Source organism: Bubalus kerabau, chromosome 15, assembly GCF_029407905.1.
Source record: "Bubalus kerabau isolate K-KA32 ecotype Philippines breed swamp buffalo chromosome 15, PCC_UOA_SB_1v2, whole genome shotgun sequence".
Taxonomy (NCBI): Eukaryota; Metazoa; Chordata; class Mammalia; order Artiodactyla; family Bovidae; genus Bubalus; species Bubalus kerabau.
In genome coordinates, this window is record NC_073638.1 from 49228677 (window position 1) to 49245953 (window position 17277).

Sequence of the window (17277 nt, forward strand, 5' to 3'; positions counted from 1 at the left end):
TAAAGAAACCATCTACAGCCTAGAGTGGTTGACTACATTCACATTCTTAGTTCTATATGGTCTATAACTTATTTTTAGACTAATTTTGTAGTTTCTGTTTCCTTTTTTCATTAACAGACAGAACTTGTTTGGTCCTAGTTCTGTCTTTAATATACATATTTCAATGATCCTCAATTTCCTTATTTTATAAGCATTGCCATAGTTTTATTTCAAAGATTAAGCATGAAGACTTAATTACATTGAATAATGTTTATACAATAATCAATATAGTACCTGCATGTTTTTTATAGTAAATAAAATAATTATTAGCCATTAACATTATCATCAGACTTCCTTGGTGGCTCAGTGGTGAAGAATCCACCTGCCAATGCAGGAGATGTGAGTTTGATCCCTGAATTAGGAAGATCTCCGAGAGAAATAAAATGGCAACCCACTCCAGTATTCTTGTCTGGGAAATCCCATGGACAGTGGGACCTAACTGGCTACAGTCCATGAGGTTGCAAAAGAATTGGACATGATTGGGTGGTTAAACCACTACAACAGCATTATAATCATTATCATTTGTGTTATCATATTTTGTTATTGATGCTCACCCTTGACAACACTGTTTCTATTAGGGATGTTTATTGGTTTTTATTTTAATATTAGCCTTATACAAAATACTCTGAAGCTGTAGTGACACAACTAAAGTACAATTAGTGTCAAATTTAGTATATATTATCCACAAATTTAATTTATATTTTTTTTATATTTATGTTTAGCATTACCTCCTAGTCTTTAAAATAGAAATTTGTAATTTGGAAATAATTAAATAATTTATTTTTCTCTTTATCCATATATAATGTGAGGAAAGTTATCTCCACAATCTTCTGTCATTTCATTTATATCTGTTACTTTTTATCATATATTCCTCTTTCTAATTTCTTGTATCCTAATTTCTTATATCATCAGTCTGAGGACTGAAGTACCTTTATCACCAGGCATTTTCAATCTTCCAGATCAGCTAATTTTATTTCATTTGTTGTTGTTGTTTAATCACTAAGTTGTGTTTGTACTTTTGCTACATGCTGCTGCTGCTAAGTCGCTTCAGTCCTGTCGGACTCTGTGCGACCCCATAGAGGGCAGCCCATCAGGATCCCCCGTCCCTGGGATTCTCCAAGCAAGAACATTAGAGTGGATTGCCATTTCCTTCTCCAATGCACGAAAGTGAAAAGTGAAAGTGAAGTTGCTCAGTTATGTCCGACTCTTCGCGACCCCATGGACTGCAGCCTACCAGGCTCCTCCGTCCATGGGATTTTCCAGGCACGAGTACTGGAGTGGGGTGCCATCGCCTTCTCCATTTGCTACATACTCTATGCCAAAAATCTCTCCCGGTTTCAGTTTTGCTATTACATTTAACATTCTTCTTGGTCATCATTTTGTAGAGGTATCAGATCAGATCAGTCACTCAGTCGTGACCGACTCTTTGCGACCCCATGAATCGCAGCACGCCAGGCCTCCCTGTCTATCACCAACTCCCGGAGTTCACTGAGACTCACCTCCATCAAGTCGGTGATGCCATCCAGCCATCTCATCCTCTGTCGTCCCCTTCTCCTCTTGCCTCCAGTCCCTCCCAGCATCAGAGTCTTTTCCAATGAGTCAACTCTTCGCATGAGGTGGCCAAAGTACTGGAGTTTCAGCTTTAGCATCATTCCTTCCAAAGAAATCCCAGGGCTGATCTCCTTCAGAATGGACTGGCTGGATCTCCTTGCAGTCCAAGGGACTCTCAAGAGTCTTCTCCAACACCACAGTTCAAAAGCATCAATTCTTTGGCACTCAGCCTTCTTCACAGTCCAACTCTCACATCCATACATGACCACAGGAAAAACCATAGCCTTGACTAGACGAACCTTTGTTGGCAAAGTAATGTCTCTGCTTTTGAATATGCTATCTAGGTTGGTCATAACTTTCCTTCCAAGGAGTAAGCATCTTTTAATTTCATGGTTGCAATTAAGGAGTCCTTAATAAACTCCTCTGCAATCCAAATATACCTACTTTTTAAGACTTACTGACTTGCCCTCCCTTCCCCAACAACTAAATATTAATATTACACCAATTTTCTGACATTTACGTTTTGAAATCAACTACTCAAATGAAATCGTATTTCAGAAAAAGAAAAACACTGGTTTACATGGGAATGAATTTCTATATATAACAAACTCTAGGGAAATTTCTCTTACACTATTTAAAGTAGAATAATGGTTACTTTTTTCATTTATTTTTCATTTATTCAGGGTTCTCTTACAACTTAATATAATATCTTGCAATGACTGCCTATCATCCCCTCTACTCCCAGATCATATGAAATTTAATGCTACTTAACCTATCTATTAAGTGTCACAAGCTACTCAATAAATGTCTGCTGAATGAATCAATCTAAGAAAGAATGAAAGAACTTATGTGCTTATTTATCAGTCATAGCATAATACAAGAAAGTTGATATCAAATATATGTATTGGTATGTTATTATGCCAGAAACTACTGAAACAGGCTGGGTAAAGGATACATTGTATTGAGAAGAAAAGAGTAACTGATTTAATTATGAAAGCAGGGAGCAAGTAAGTTAGCAAAGCTTTCCAATCCAATAAATTTATTCATGCAAAATAGAATATAAATTGGCAAATTATTTGTGACAAGTAATAGCAACAGTAGGTAATAATTGTCTTAAACATGTTTACAATTATCATCTTGGTTAGGATGTCTCATCATTACAAGAAAAAAAAAATCATAGTATACATTTACTTCAATGTAATGAAATGTACTACTTTGTATAACAATAAGCTCAGTGAAGAACAGGATCAGTTGCCCAAAATGTAATCAAGGTTTCAGTTTCTATGTAGCTTTTTAGGAACTAAAAAAATTCTCTGCATAGGGATATTGAAGTCTTCCTTTCATGATTGAATGCCCAGTTTTAATTTTTCTATGATTAAATATTATACTTTTATCTTTATGCTCTCATTATGTAAAAAATACATTTTGATTTATGACTTTAAAATGTTAGAATAACATATCTTTTCTTTCTTTGGTTCCCATTCATTTTATTTATCTAAATACATTCCTTTTATAATTTTTATGTTATTTATTTTTTATTATCTTACACCCAGTAAGACTAGCACCGCATGGGAAAAAAATAAAGACTTTGTTTTATAGAAAAATCATGATATGTCAATACATTGTTGATGAGTGCTAAGACATCAACGTGGGAAAAGAAGATACATGAGTCCGTGATTGATGCCCTAAACTGCATTTTTATATTTAATAAAATTGTGATGCAAAATTCAACCAGTAAGGGAGTCTGTTCACTTCATTCTGTTCACTTCATATGCATAGGTTTTGATGGTATTAGTTTTGTGTCTCTGACTTCCTAATAACAATATATGCTTGCATTGGGGGAAAGGTGTGGACTAAAGACTATGTCTGCCTCCACATCAGTCCCTTTGCCCCAGGTACAAATAATGGAATTTTCCCCAGGAGACTCTGAGTTGTTAATCTTGATTCCCATAGGGGGTATGAGTTGGCTTTGCTTTCAGACATGACCCCAAAGATCCTAAGTACGGGTAGTATAAAACTATATTCTCTTTCGTAGGTATATTGGAGTTCTCTAGCCCTATTCCTCCTCAAGGTAAGTTTCCTTTGAAATGTGTGATAGAGATGGATAGTCATTAGAGACTACTGTTCAACAGTGAAGGAAAGAGCTACAGTTGAATTTATTAAGCTCTATATCACCAATGTATAAAGATTTTCTGAGAGAAAGAGTTTTTCAGTGGTTCATGCTGAAACAATTTAAATTTTTAAATAATCACCTATAAAGGGAACTTAAACTATGGTATAAATGATGATCTTTACTGCTGGGATAATTGTGTATTGGGGCAATTTGTGTATTATAATAATTTAAAAATAAGATCGTCATAGACCCAGAGTTAAATGCTAGTTTATAAAGCTTATTACCAAGAGGGAAGCAGAGAAGTAAGAAATCTTAAGATGGAGATTAAATACACTAGAAGGATTTACTGGCTGGGGATTCTCTATTTTGGTCATAACATTATTAAAATACTTCCCAAAATTTAGACTTTTGTCTCTCACTTTAATCAAGAGTTGATTAGCCTGTGACTCCTCTTCCTTCCTCCCTTCCTTCTTTTCTTTATCCCATCCTCTCTTCCTTCCTTTTCACTTCCATTTTTGTTTTCTTCTTTCCCTTCTTTAAGCTTCTCTTTTCCTTCCTCCACCCCTTTCTTCCCACACTCCTCTGCCCCCTTCTTTTCTTCATTAGTGCTGTACTATCTCTTCTGGTTTTTTGTTCCAGAAAGAAAGAGGAGAGAAAGAAAAAGGGAAGAAGAAAAAAGATGGAGGAAAAAAAGGAAAAAAGAGATGACAGAAAAGAAAGAGAATGAAAGACAGACAAGGTGAGGAAGAAAGAGAGAAAGAATGGAAAACCATAACTACAGTGTGGTAAATTAGGAGTACAGATTTCATCAGCCTGAGGCTGACCCTCATAACTGTGATTAGAAAGGTGTTTTTATTCTCTGAAATCATCTCCTTTCAACAAAATTTTCACTGCTCACCCTCAAACTCTCCCCAACACATGACAAGGAAGTGTAAAGATTTTAGGTATTTTGAGATATTCTTAGCATTATGGCAGCCAGTAGTAACCCTGGAGATTCTTTATTCTATATATCCCATCAGACTATTAATATCAAAGAGACACATATGTCTCCTGGAGGTTATTTTAGGCTGTAATGTTTCCTCATTTTGTGCAACTATCTTCATACTCATACAGTACAACTTGTATATCTTTGTATACCTTTTTTCTATATCTGTGGTATATTATAGTGTGTCATTGGGATTTTTGGATAAATATGAAAGGATAACTAAATGAAGCATATTTCATTTAGGATATGGTATCAGTGTAAATATTGATATTGAATAAACTGGTTTAAGAAATTTCTGCTTGATATGCATCGCTCCATATATCTTGGTGCAACTCTGTTCCTATATATATATATATATATATATATATATATGGTTTATGTGCAGGTATCCGTATCTGACGTTCTGTGATTTGGTGTTGATATGTTTAATTAAGGTATACTTTGTCTTCAAAAAGACTAAAATCTCAATATAAACATAAACTCCTTCATGTTCCATTAATGAATTCTATGTCTTGTATGAGGTTTGAGCAAATGAGCATAAGATATTACTGCCTAATATTCAGAGAAAGGTCTTTCATAAAGTTAACTTTCCTTCCACTGAAAAATAGTCTGTCTGTGACAATACCTGCTTTTGTACGTAAGTTTTAGCATTAACTTTAATAATACAAATAGAGATAAAAATTAAACCTACTGGTGTGAGTTTTTATGACTCTTATTTTCACTTCCAGAGATGGTCAACTCTTTGTCTTCTCATTGATGGCAAGATGCTCCACACCAACACTTCCACTTTCCACCCAGACACCTTTTTCCTTGTAGGCATCCCAGGACTTGAGGATGTCCATGTCTGGATCTCCCTGCCTTTTTGCTTCATTTACTTAATGGCTCTGCTGGGCAATGCTACCATTTTGCTGATTATTTGGTCTGACCATATTCTGCGGGATCCCATGTTCTACTTTCTAGTCATCTTATCAGCCATAGATCTGGCCCTCTCCACATCTGCAGTGCCCCAGATGCTGGGGATATTCTGGTTTGATGCACATGAGATTAGTTTCTCAGCCTGTGTGGCTCAGATGTTCCTGATACACACCTTTACAGGAATGGAGTCTGCAGTTCTGCTGGCGATGGCTTTTGACTGCTACGTGGCTATCTGTGCACCACTCCACTACACAACCATCCTGACGCCCCGAGTACTAGCAGGCATTGGTATTGGTATTATAATGCGCCCAATTCTACTCATGTTTCCTATTCTCTACCTAACCCATCATCTGCCCTTCTGTGGGGCTAGAATTATTGCTCACTCCTACTGTGAGCACATGGGAATTGTCAAGTTGGCCTGTGCCAGCATTTGGATTAATGCTATTTATGGACTTTTTGTGGCTTCTTTCCTCATTTTGGATGTGGCACTGGTTGGAATTTCTTATGCCTACATCCTCCATGCAGTTTTCCATCTCCCATCTTGAGATGTTTGCCACAAAGCCCTGAATACGTGCGGGTCCCATGTAGGGGTCATGTGTGTTTTTTATACACCTTCCCTGTTCTCCTTCCTCACCCACCATTTTGGCCAAAAAATTCCACCTTACATTCACATCCTTGTTGCGAATCTCTATGTGGTCATTCCACCTGCCCTCAATCCTATTATCTATGGTGTGAAGACAAAGCAGATTCGTGCACATGTGAGTCATGCTTTCAGCTCAAAATAGGGTTGTTTCCTTAGTTCTTGAAGGCCTGGATATAACTGGAATAGTAACTTTCAGTCTACTGTAGACTGATCATCTTTTTAAATGTTCCTTATATCAAAAGGTCTTGCAGATACTAAAAGAACAAAATCTTTAGTCTTAAATCCCAGTGTTTCCTTTTCCTATTGGTGTTGAGTATTCATTCTTCTGAATAAACTGCATTTATTCATTACAGTAGGGAAACAGTCCATTGGAAATCCTTTCATTTTTAACTATGAAGATTGAGTGAAACTCCATATCCATCTATTTGAAAATGACATAGCATTTCAGTGGGGAAAATTAGTTTATTATATATGCCTTAGTTTCCTCTGAATAAAATAAATAAACTTAAGTATAAAATTTTAAAAAGATCTTGGAAGAGCTCATCAATACATTTTTTAATGTATCTGATTTCTTTAAGAATGATACTGACTACTAAATGAGTTGTTAAAAGCATCTCAAGTTCTTCCCTTTAATTTCAGTTCTCTTTTCCTTACTCTTCAGGAAAATCTATAGACAATATGTGCCCTCACTATGTGACTATACTTCTCTCTTTCTGGAGGCATATGAAATGAAAGAACCTGAAAAAAGTACTTATATTAAAGCATGAAAATTTTGTTATGAGAAGATTGAATGTACAGAATTCTAACAGGTGGATTTTGAGTCAGGTTAAACTAGGTGTATTTTATGTGTGTGAGGGACAGACGTTGTTATTTTAGTCGCAAAGTCGTGTAGGACTCTTGTGACCCCACAAACTGTAGCCCACCGGGTTCCTCTGTCAGTGAGATTCCTCAGGCAAAAATATTGGTTTGGGTTGCCATTTCCTTTTCCAGGGGATCTTCTGACCCAAGTATCAAACCCATGTTTCTTGCACTGGAAGGTGAGTTCTTTACTACTGAGCCATCAGGGAAGTGGAAGAGAGGTGGATACTTTGCTTTATCTACATATGTTAAACATATTTAGGAAAGCTTTTACCTAAATAGCCCACTTCTCCTCCAAAGACCTCTTTATTGTGGAATGTAGAATGCATTTATCATTTTCATTGATGCTTTGCAAAAGTAGTTGAATTTCAGGCATTAGGTAGAAACAAGTTTTGAAAGTCAGCTATTATAAAGGAATTTGATGAATATTCTCAGAAATACTTTTTTTTTCTTATAAAAACATATTTCCACTATGACTCCAAGGCATTTAAGGCATTATTGATTAATTTTTCTAAATTAGTTGTGGCAGAAACTAATTTCATAAAAATAATGAAATAGAACACAAGACCAACTGTTTAATAAGAGTCTAGGAACTAATTTTCTGATGGTAAGCTCACAGTATGATAAGAGAAAAATGACTGCACAATTTTATAATATCACTAAATGGATTAGAACACATATTTTCAGTGATTGGAAATGGGAACGATAGGGTATATATCAGCAAGGCACAGGGACTGAAGATTCAGCAAAATCTTTCTTGAAGGAATTAATGTAAGGTGTCACAGGCACATCTAAATACCATATATTTGAAGAATCTGTTTCTTGTAACACCTTAAGTACTTAAATGCTCTTTTTTCTTAGAGAATGGAAGGTATGCAAAAAGAATTTTAATGACATCTTTTCAAAAGTTCATCCAAGAGCAGTCTTTTGAGTGTTTTTGTTCAATTGGATGTTGTATTTCATTTGTGGCACAACTTAAATTTAATATTACAAAAGACAACAAAAACTAAAAGATTAACTTTTATTATTAATGTTATTAATTTGCTCTTATTGAGTAAATTGACTTTAAATCATCATTTGATGTGTGATTCCACTTTTAAAGTCACTCAGGATTACCGAAACCATTCGCAAAATAAATGCAGTATCTATCTTTAGAAGGAAACATATACATATTTCTGCAGATTGAGAGGATTCATATGCATTAACCAGTAAGCCATGACATTCCCTATTAAAATTTTAAGAGTAGCTTTATAGTCAAATCAAATCTAACAATGCTTTTACAGTTTTAACTTTGACTCCAACCACACAATCAAAATTATGTCTGTATTTTTTCCCTTTACCTAGATGACTGTAACTAATGGTAAGAAGCAGGCTTTTGTTACTTCTGTCTTTTAAAATCACTTTTACCTGTAAAAACAAACCACTCAAGTGCTTGTCATTTTCCTTAGGCATAGATTCTAAGGAATAATTAATATATTATTAAAATAATAATTTAATAATTATTAAATAAAATAATAATAAATAAATTAATTAACTTTTATTAATCCTACCCATCATCTGATAACCTGAAACTAAAGATTTCTAGGAACTGAAGCACATGACATCATATGAGACAACTTTCTAAAGATATCTGAACCCGGGCTGTTGATGTTTGTCACCAAACCTTTGATGATGACATTATGGTTCAGATGATCTCCAATATCTATGATCTTGATAACCTATGGACTTTAGACCAGAAGTGGCCTAAGTGTTCTTCCTCTAACCTTCCTTGTTACCCTGAATATTTATCTAACCTGCATATTTTTCCCTCCAACATAAAACAATGTACCAGGAAAGATCCTTCCTGGCATTTGAGGGACAAAAAAAGGCTGAAACTGGGAAACCTGACTCTTGATCAGCAGTGCTTTAGAGAATCTCAATAAAGAGGGGAAATGTAAAAAATAATGATAATAAACAGAAACCTTAGTCAAATAGAGTGAGGAGACTAGAAGGGGGAGTGCTCATCTCTTGGAGCAACAGTAGAATCCAACAGGAAGAAGCAATGCTCTTCTTTCTTGGCAAAGATTAAGCCAATAAAAAGCCATAGACTCTTCATTTACTATAGCCTGACCAAAATTCCTTTATTTCTTATGTACATAAAAATGTTCTCCTTCCCTTGCTTTGTGGGACCTGGCAAATGGTTCTTTATAGATCCCAAATCATAATTATTTACTGACCATCAATAAACCCATTTTTGTTGGATAAATATCTGGCAGTCTAATTGTTTTAGGTCAATATATATTATTGAGAAATCTGTTACTTAGACTTCACATTTTGGAGTTTTCCAGTTATCTTTCTATTATTGATTTATAATTTAATTCAATTTATGTCAACAGAACTTTTGTATAATTTGAATCATTCATTGATAAGATGTTTTATAGGGCAGAATATATTTTATCTTGGTAAGTAGTATCCCGGCACTTGAAAATAATTTGTACTTGGCTCTTTCAGGGGAAGTGTTCTAGTAATGTTAATTATATCAAGGTGTTTAATAGTGTTTGTGATCTATTTATATTCTTATAGATGTTTTTTCTGCTTGTTATACCAATTATTTTTCTCTGCTTGTCATATCAACTATTGATATTTTTAATTATGATTTTATGTATGTATCACTACAGTTCTATCAGTTTTTTCTGCACATATTTTTAAGGTACTAAAGAAGGTATTAAATTTTTGTGATTGTGAGGTCTTAAAGATAAAATGACTTCTTTTGATTATAAAAAGTCACTCTTTCTCTCTGATAAGAGAGTTGCTTGGAAATTTACTTTTTCCAGTATAGTCACTTACTTTTGATTAGTGTTAGTACACTATAAAGTTTTCCATCATTTGATCTGAACAAATTTATTTCTTTATAATTAAAGTTATATTATAATAGAGCCTTCTAATAGTTATAGTATCAAAAGGCATGATATTATCAAAAGGTGTGATTTGCCATAGATATGTGGAATAGAGTGAAAGCCCACAAATTCAACCATACACATAGACTCAGTTGATTTTCAATGAGAATGCTAAATCAATTCAATGTGTGAAGACATTCTATGCAAAAAATAGTCCTGAGAAAACTAGATACTCAAATGAATAAGAATTAAATTAGATCTATCTCACACCATGTAAAAATTTAAGTTAATTAATAACCTAAATATTAGGGCTAAAAAAAATAAAACTATTAAAAAAAATTTAGGACTAAGTTTTCATGACCTTGGCTGTGACGATAGATTCTTAGAACATCAAAAGCATGAGTAATGAAATAAAACATAAGTAAATTAGACATCCTCAAAACAAAACCAACCAACAACAACAAAAACATGTTGTGCATCAAAGCATGTTATGATGAAAAGAAAAAAAAACAAAACTCCAGAATGGGAGAAAACATTTATGAGTCATATTTTAATAACAGTTTATTATCCAGAATATATAAATATAATACCTACATCTCAAAACAGAAAGGCAAAAAAAAAAAAAAAAAACTAGTTAAAAAATGAATTGGTGGGGGGCTGTATAGACATTTTTTAAATAACACATACAAATAGCTAATAAGCATATGAAAAAAGGCTGAACTTCAGTAATAACTAGGGATATTTAAATGAAAACCACAATAAGCCAGGATTTCACACCTACTAGGATCAGTACTCTTGCCTGTAAAATCATGGGCGGAGGAGCCTGGTGGGCTGCAGTCCATGGGGTTGCTAAGAGTCGGACATGACTGAGGGACTTCACTTTCAGTTTTCACTTTCATGCATTGGAGAAGGAAATGGAAACTCACTCCAGTGTTCTTTCCTGGAGAATCCCAGGGATGGGGAAACCTTGTGGGCTGCCGTCTATGGGGTCACAGAGAGTCAGACATGACTGAAGTGACAGCAGTAGCAGCAGCAGGATTGCTTTAAACAAATAAAGGAGTAAACAAAATAACAGGTGTTGGTGAGGATGTGAATGAATTGGAACTCTTATGCAATGTTGGTGGATATGTAAAATGGGGCTGCTGCTAGAGATACTATTTCAAACTACCTCAAAATATCAACCATAGATTTGTTGTGTGCCACAGTAATTCTACTCTTAGGTTTATATGGAAAAAGGTAATTGTAAGTTAATGTTTGTTGCAATATTATTTACAATATCCAAAAGGTATAAACAGTCCAATTGCCACCAACAAATGAATAAACAAAATGTGATATATACATTGAATGGAATACTTTGTTGTTGTTCAGTCACTAAGTTGTGTCTGACTCTTTGCAACCCCATGGACTGTAACACCCCAGGTTTCCCTGGCCTTCACTATCTACCAGAGTTTGCTTAGACTCATATCCATTGAGTCAGTGATACCATCCAGCCACCTCATCCTCTGTCATCCTCTCCTCCTCCAGCTCAATCTTTCCCAGCATCAGGCTCTTTTCAATGAGTTTGCTCTTCTCATTGGCCAAAATATTGGTGCTTCAGCATCAGTTCTTTCAATGAATATTCAGGGTTGATTTACTTTAGGACTGACTGATTTGATCTCCTTCCTAACCAAGGGACTCTCAAGAGTCTTTTCCAGCACCACAGTTCAAAAGCATAAATTCTTTGACTCTAAGCCTTCTCTATGGTTCATCTCTCACATCTATATATAACTACTGGAAAAAAAATATAGTTTTGACTATATAGACCTTTGTTGGCAAAATGATAACTCTGCTTTTTAATGTGCTGTTTAGGCTTGTCATAGCTTTCCTTCCAAGGAGCAAGCTTTAATTTAATGGATGCAGTCATCATATGCAGTGATTTTTGAGTCCAAGAAAATAAAATCTGTAATTGCTTCCACTTTTTCCCCTTCTATTTGCCATGAAGTAATGGCATAGTATGCCATAATCTTAGTATTTTGAATGTTAAGGCAGCTATTTCACTCTCTTCTTTCACCATCATCAAGAGGCTCTTTAGATCCCCTTCACTTTCTGCCATTAGAGTGGTATCATTTGCATATCTGAGGTTGTTGATATTTCTCCCAGCAATCCTGATTCCACTTGTGATTCATCCAGCTTGGCTTTTTTTTTTTTTTAATTCCCTTCATGGATCATAGTTTTGCTGTGGTGAAGACGCTTGCATAACTCAATGAAGCTATGAGCCATGCCATGCAAGGCCCGCAAAATGGATTACTGTGGAAAAATAATCACTTGGAAAAAAGTTTGGAATTTTCTCACAAAGCTAAATATAGTTTTACCATATGATCCATCAATTATATCCCAAGAAATTTATCCAACTGGCTTGAAAACTATGTCCAAACAAAAACCTACATGTGGATATTTATACCAACTTTATTCATAATTGCCAATAACCGGCAGCAATCAAGATGCCCTTCAAAAGATAAATGAATATCCAAACTAATACATCTATTGAACATAATATAATTGATATTATGCAGCATTTTTAAGAAATGAGATATCAAGACATAAAAAGACATAGATGAATCTTAGATGTATATTCCTAAGTGAAAAGAAGCCAATCTGAAAAAGCTTCATATGGTGTGCCTCTAAAGAATATTCCAGAAAAAAGCAAAACTATAGAGACAGCAAACATAACCATGGCTGCCAGGAGAAGGAGGAGTGAAGAGATGTTGAACATGTGAAGAACATGGGAATTTTCAGGTTAGTGAAACTATGCTATATGACAGTGTAATGGTGAATATATGATGCTACACATTTGAAAAATACATGAACTTTTACAGCACAAAAGATGACTTAAGTGTATGCACATTAGAAAATCATTTAAGAGTTCAGAGGATCCCATGATGAAATGCAAAATGTAACAGACACAATGGACTACAAATGTAGGTTAAAACCTCACTAAAGTTGGTGGAGGAAAGTGTATCAACATAAATAACTTTGGACATGAGCGGAGTCTATGAGACTAAAGGCAGAAAGCACTGTATACATAAGTGCTGTACCCTAGCAGGTGCATTTTTGCCCACAGGGTTATAGGTTAGTAATTCTATTATATTTACATGTAAATGCTGCTGTTGAGCAATTATTCAAATGGATGGCACGTGGTGGGACCCAGGTTTCTCATTGTTGGAGTGGTATTTTACAGATAAGCATGAGTGGATACTAGAATAATTCATTTGGTAATGAACTGGAGTTAGAGACATCACAATGGTATATTCAATAGATGATAAATGTGTAGATATTTATAGATATGTATTCAATTTAACATGCACAGGTTAATATATACATATATATTTCCTTGCTCTGTCAGCTGAGACGGTCTTAAAGCAAAGACATCCAAGTAGTAAAGCAAACCTAGGAAAATCCCATGGATGGAGGAGCCTGGTAGGCTTCAGTCCATGGGGTCACGAAGAGTAGACATGACTGAGCAACTTCCGTTTCACTTTTCACTTTCATGCATTGGAGAAGGAAATGGCAACCCACTCCAGTGTTCTTGCCTGGAGAATCCTAGGGATGGGGGAGCCTGGTGGGCTGCCGTCTATGGGGTCACACAGATTCGGACATGACTGAAGTGACTTAGCAGCAGCAGCAGCCTTTTTTAACACCATTATCAAAGTAAAGAAACCAGTGATACTTAGAGAAATATCATATTCTAAGTTTGGGGTAGATGATATGCAAGATAAGCATTATAGCATGATGTGGCATCAGAAAGTAAAGAAGTCTACCCCTTACCCCCCTCCAAATAAGAACCTACAATTATAGGGGTATGTCAAAGAGACACAGTAGTCAACTGAAAGAGTTTCCAATAGCCACAGCTAAAAAATGTGAGAATATAAAGTAATACTGAATATAACCTACAGTATAAATATGATTCCACATTGGTATAAATAAATGATTGAATACATAAGCAAATGGGAGAAATAGATATATCTCTTATAAAAAAAAAAAGTCCAAAACAATATATGAGGATACTCTGTCCTCAAGGAAGAGGAGCATCACACCTCACTTAAAGGTTCCACATTACTTACCTCCAGAGAGTAATTTTCTTCCACAGAGCAAACCTGGAAATGGGTGAAGAAAAAGATCCTGACAAACACTGCCTCAGATGGTAAAGCCATGGGGATAGTAAGTACCCTTATGTCCTGATATAATATTTTACCTCACTGATCTTTCTCTCCAAATCTTATAAATATAATCTAGTCATGAGGAAAGTATCAGACTACTCTCAACTGAGGAATATTTTACAAAAATCTGACCAGTATTTCTAAAACCAATCAAGTCATCAAAACCAAGAGAAGCCTGAGACACTGTCACAGCCCAGAGAACCCTAAGAGATCTAACTAAACCAAACTAGTAAATGTCATTTGGTATCCTGGATGGGATCCTATAAGTGAAAAAGAACATTAGGTAAAACTAAGGGACTATAAATAATATCTGAACTTTAATAACATATGAACTTTGATTAACACTGATTCATTAACCATAACAAATAACCATACTAAAGTACAATACTATTGATGGGGGAAATTATGAATGGGTCATTTGAGAGATCTGTTTACTGCATCTGCATTTTTCTTTACAACTGTTCTATCTTTTTAAGTTTATTTAAAACTTTTAAAATAGTTTATAGAAAATCAATTAGTCAGAATTTACCTTTCAGACCTTCAAGAGGGAAGCAGGACATGATCTGTGAGAGATAAATACTTTTAATATACTGCTGATATTATGAAAGATGACGACTGACAATTGAATTAACAAAAAAGATGAATATCCTAGATAGAGACTCCAGAAATACATAGATTTATTAGATTTATTTGTCATATAATAGTGCTGGCATTGCAGATCTCAGTGTCAGTCTCCAAAATTCATGAATTCCAATAAGCTTTCTAAAAACTTCTGCTTCTGCAACCAAAAACCCAAGGTTTTCAGGTAAGTTAAGGGTGTGAGGGGATTACTAGGTGGTTCAGCGGTAAAGACTATGGCTGCCAATGCTAGAGAATGCAGGAGACACAGGTTTGATCCCTGGATCGGGAAGATCCTCTGGAAGAGAAAGTGGCAATCCACTCCATTATTATTTTGGGAAAATCCCATGGACTAAAGAGTCTGGAGGTTTATCATCTGTGGTGTTGCAAAGAGTCTGACATGACTGAGCAACTGGGCATGCATACAAGGAAGTGGGGACAAAGATTTGTTAGACAGCCTACTTTCCCAGCTTAGACGCATAACTAAGGCAAGAAACGACATGCAGCTTTTACTCAGCATTAATTCTGATGTTCTAAAAGCCATTTGTTTGACCCAATGATTTTTTCATTATTGGCAATAAGTCTAGGCAAGGAATATGATGACATTTATTGACTCCCCTATAATTCCAGGTGTGAGTTCTAGGAGACATCTTCATGGCAACTCCAATCAGTATGAGCTTCCACAGAATATCACAGCTTGAGAATATTAAGTATTAGCTAAGTAGCTCAACACATAGTTACAAACTTCTTACTATATATCAAGAAATGTTTTTAGTGCCACACAAGAATCAGCTCTTTTAGTCTTCAGAGCAATATTTGTATTTGGTATTATTCTTTTCATTATAGAGAAGAAAATGGAGACACAGAGTTTAAATTTCTTGCCTAAACTCTTACGTCTATTAAGTAAGGGAGATGAGATTCAAATCCATACAATCTGTCTCAAAGTTCATCCATTTAGCTAATTTCCTATATAACATATTTCTTTCCTTAGACCTCTGCCTTTCTATCATTAAATTTAACCCTGTCTTATTTACTGTTAATAAGAATAATAAAGAAGAAAGTATTTGTGTTTGAAACAACTGGTCATTGTTTTATTATATTATCATTCCCATTTAAGTTCTAACATATACCTCATGAAGTGATGGCTACTAGCTGAGCTTCAGTTTTTTGAGATCATATTTAAGGTTGAATTGTGCTTAGCATTGGGGTGTGAGAGGAAAATAAGTGGAAAGTGAGCCCTCCTCAAAGCGTCTCCTACTTAGAAATAGACAATTCATCAGTTGTCACCTCAAGCTTGGGAATCAGCATCCAGATATAGGACTTTTTTATATTTTTTTTAATCATCAATGATGTTATTCTTCATATTTATGAAGCATCTAGCTCTGTGCCTCTGGACACTTCTGTTCTCCAGAGAGCACTAATGTTTGGAGACACTCCATTTTAAAGGCAGTGTTTACAGTATAAATCTCCCATTGCAGTCAGAGTGCATGAAATGGAAACATTCTGGAGCAGTTGAACTAGCTAATTCAGAAAGCTTTGCTGGTAAGTCTGGCCTTGGGGCCAGAAAGGATATACTAAGACAGGAACCATTTTATTATGGTCATTTCATTGAGATTTAAGATGAGCCAAAATAGATGACAGAAATGTAGAAAAAATGAAAGCTAATTGAATATAGAAGGTATCACCCCAATATGTAACAAGATGATAATTTACATAGATTCAGAGCTGTACTCCCACAAATATTTTATTAAAACATCATTCTTAAATATTTGGATAAGTGATGCATGTGTGCATATGCAAATACCTTCACAATCTCCTGTATTGTCTTTCTCTAAGTCTCTGTCAATTATCTCACTTTTTCCTTTGCCTGTTGTGGTTGTATCTTTACCTTCAATCTTATCTCCCTTGCTTTTTCTTAGCATTTTGCAATTATTTTGCAGACCTTAACTTTGTATATTCCTCTAGCCTCCATTTAGCTCTCAAGATAAAAAGTCAAGACAATCACAATCTAGTTATCTGAAAAGTTTTGACCTTCTAAATTACCATTCCTCCTATAAATGGAGTAAACAAACAAACAAAATCCACATTATCAGTTGGTAGTTTTGCACAATATCTGTGAAATTCATGGAAGTTTCTGCCTGAGAGTTGGAGAACAAATAGGGCTCCAAGAATTTCTGAACTTCAAGAGTCTTCAAACAACATGAAATGTTTCATCTACATAAGTCTATTTATGTTTTTTTTTTTCTTATCTGTTCTTTTTTAACATGGGCATAGGGAAATCCTGAGAAAAATGTTCATAGCTGATGATTATATTTACCACATAACCTGGTAGCTCAGCTGTAAAAAATTCCTCCTGCATTGCAGGAGACCCTGGTTTAATTCCTGGGTCGGGAGGATCTCCTAGAGAAGGGATAGGCTACCCACTCCAGTTTCCTTGCCTGGAGAATCCCCATCCACAGAGGAGCCTAGTGGGCTAGCCCATG

General features: G+C 35.1%; 1 pseudogene; it reads left to right on the top strand.

Moving 5' to 3' along the window:
- The first annotated feature begins 5452 nt into the window (after nt 1–5452).
- Nucleotides 5453–6388, top strand: LOC129629098 (olfactory receptor 52J3-like; annotated as a pseudogene).
- Nucleotides 6389–17277: the final 10889 nt, after the last annotated feature.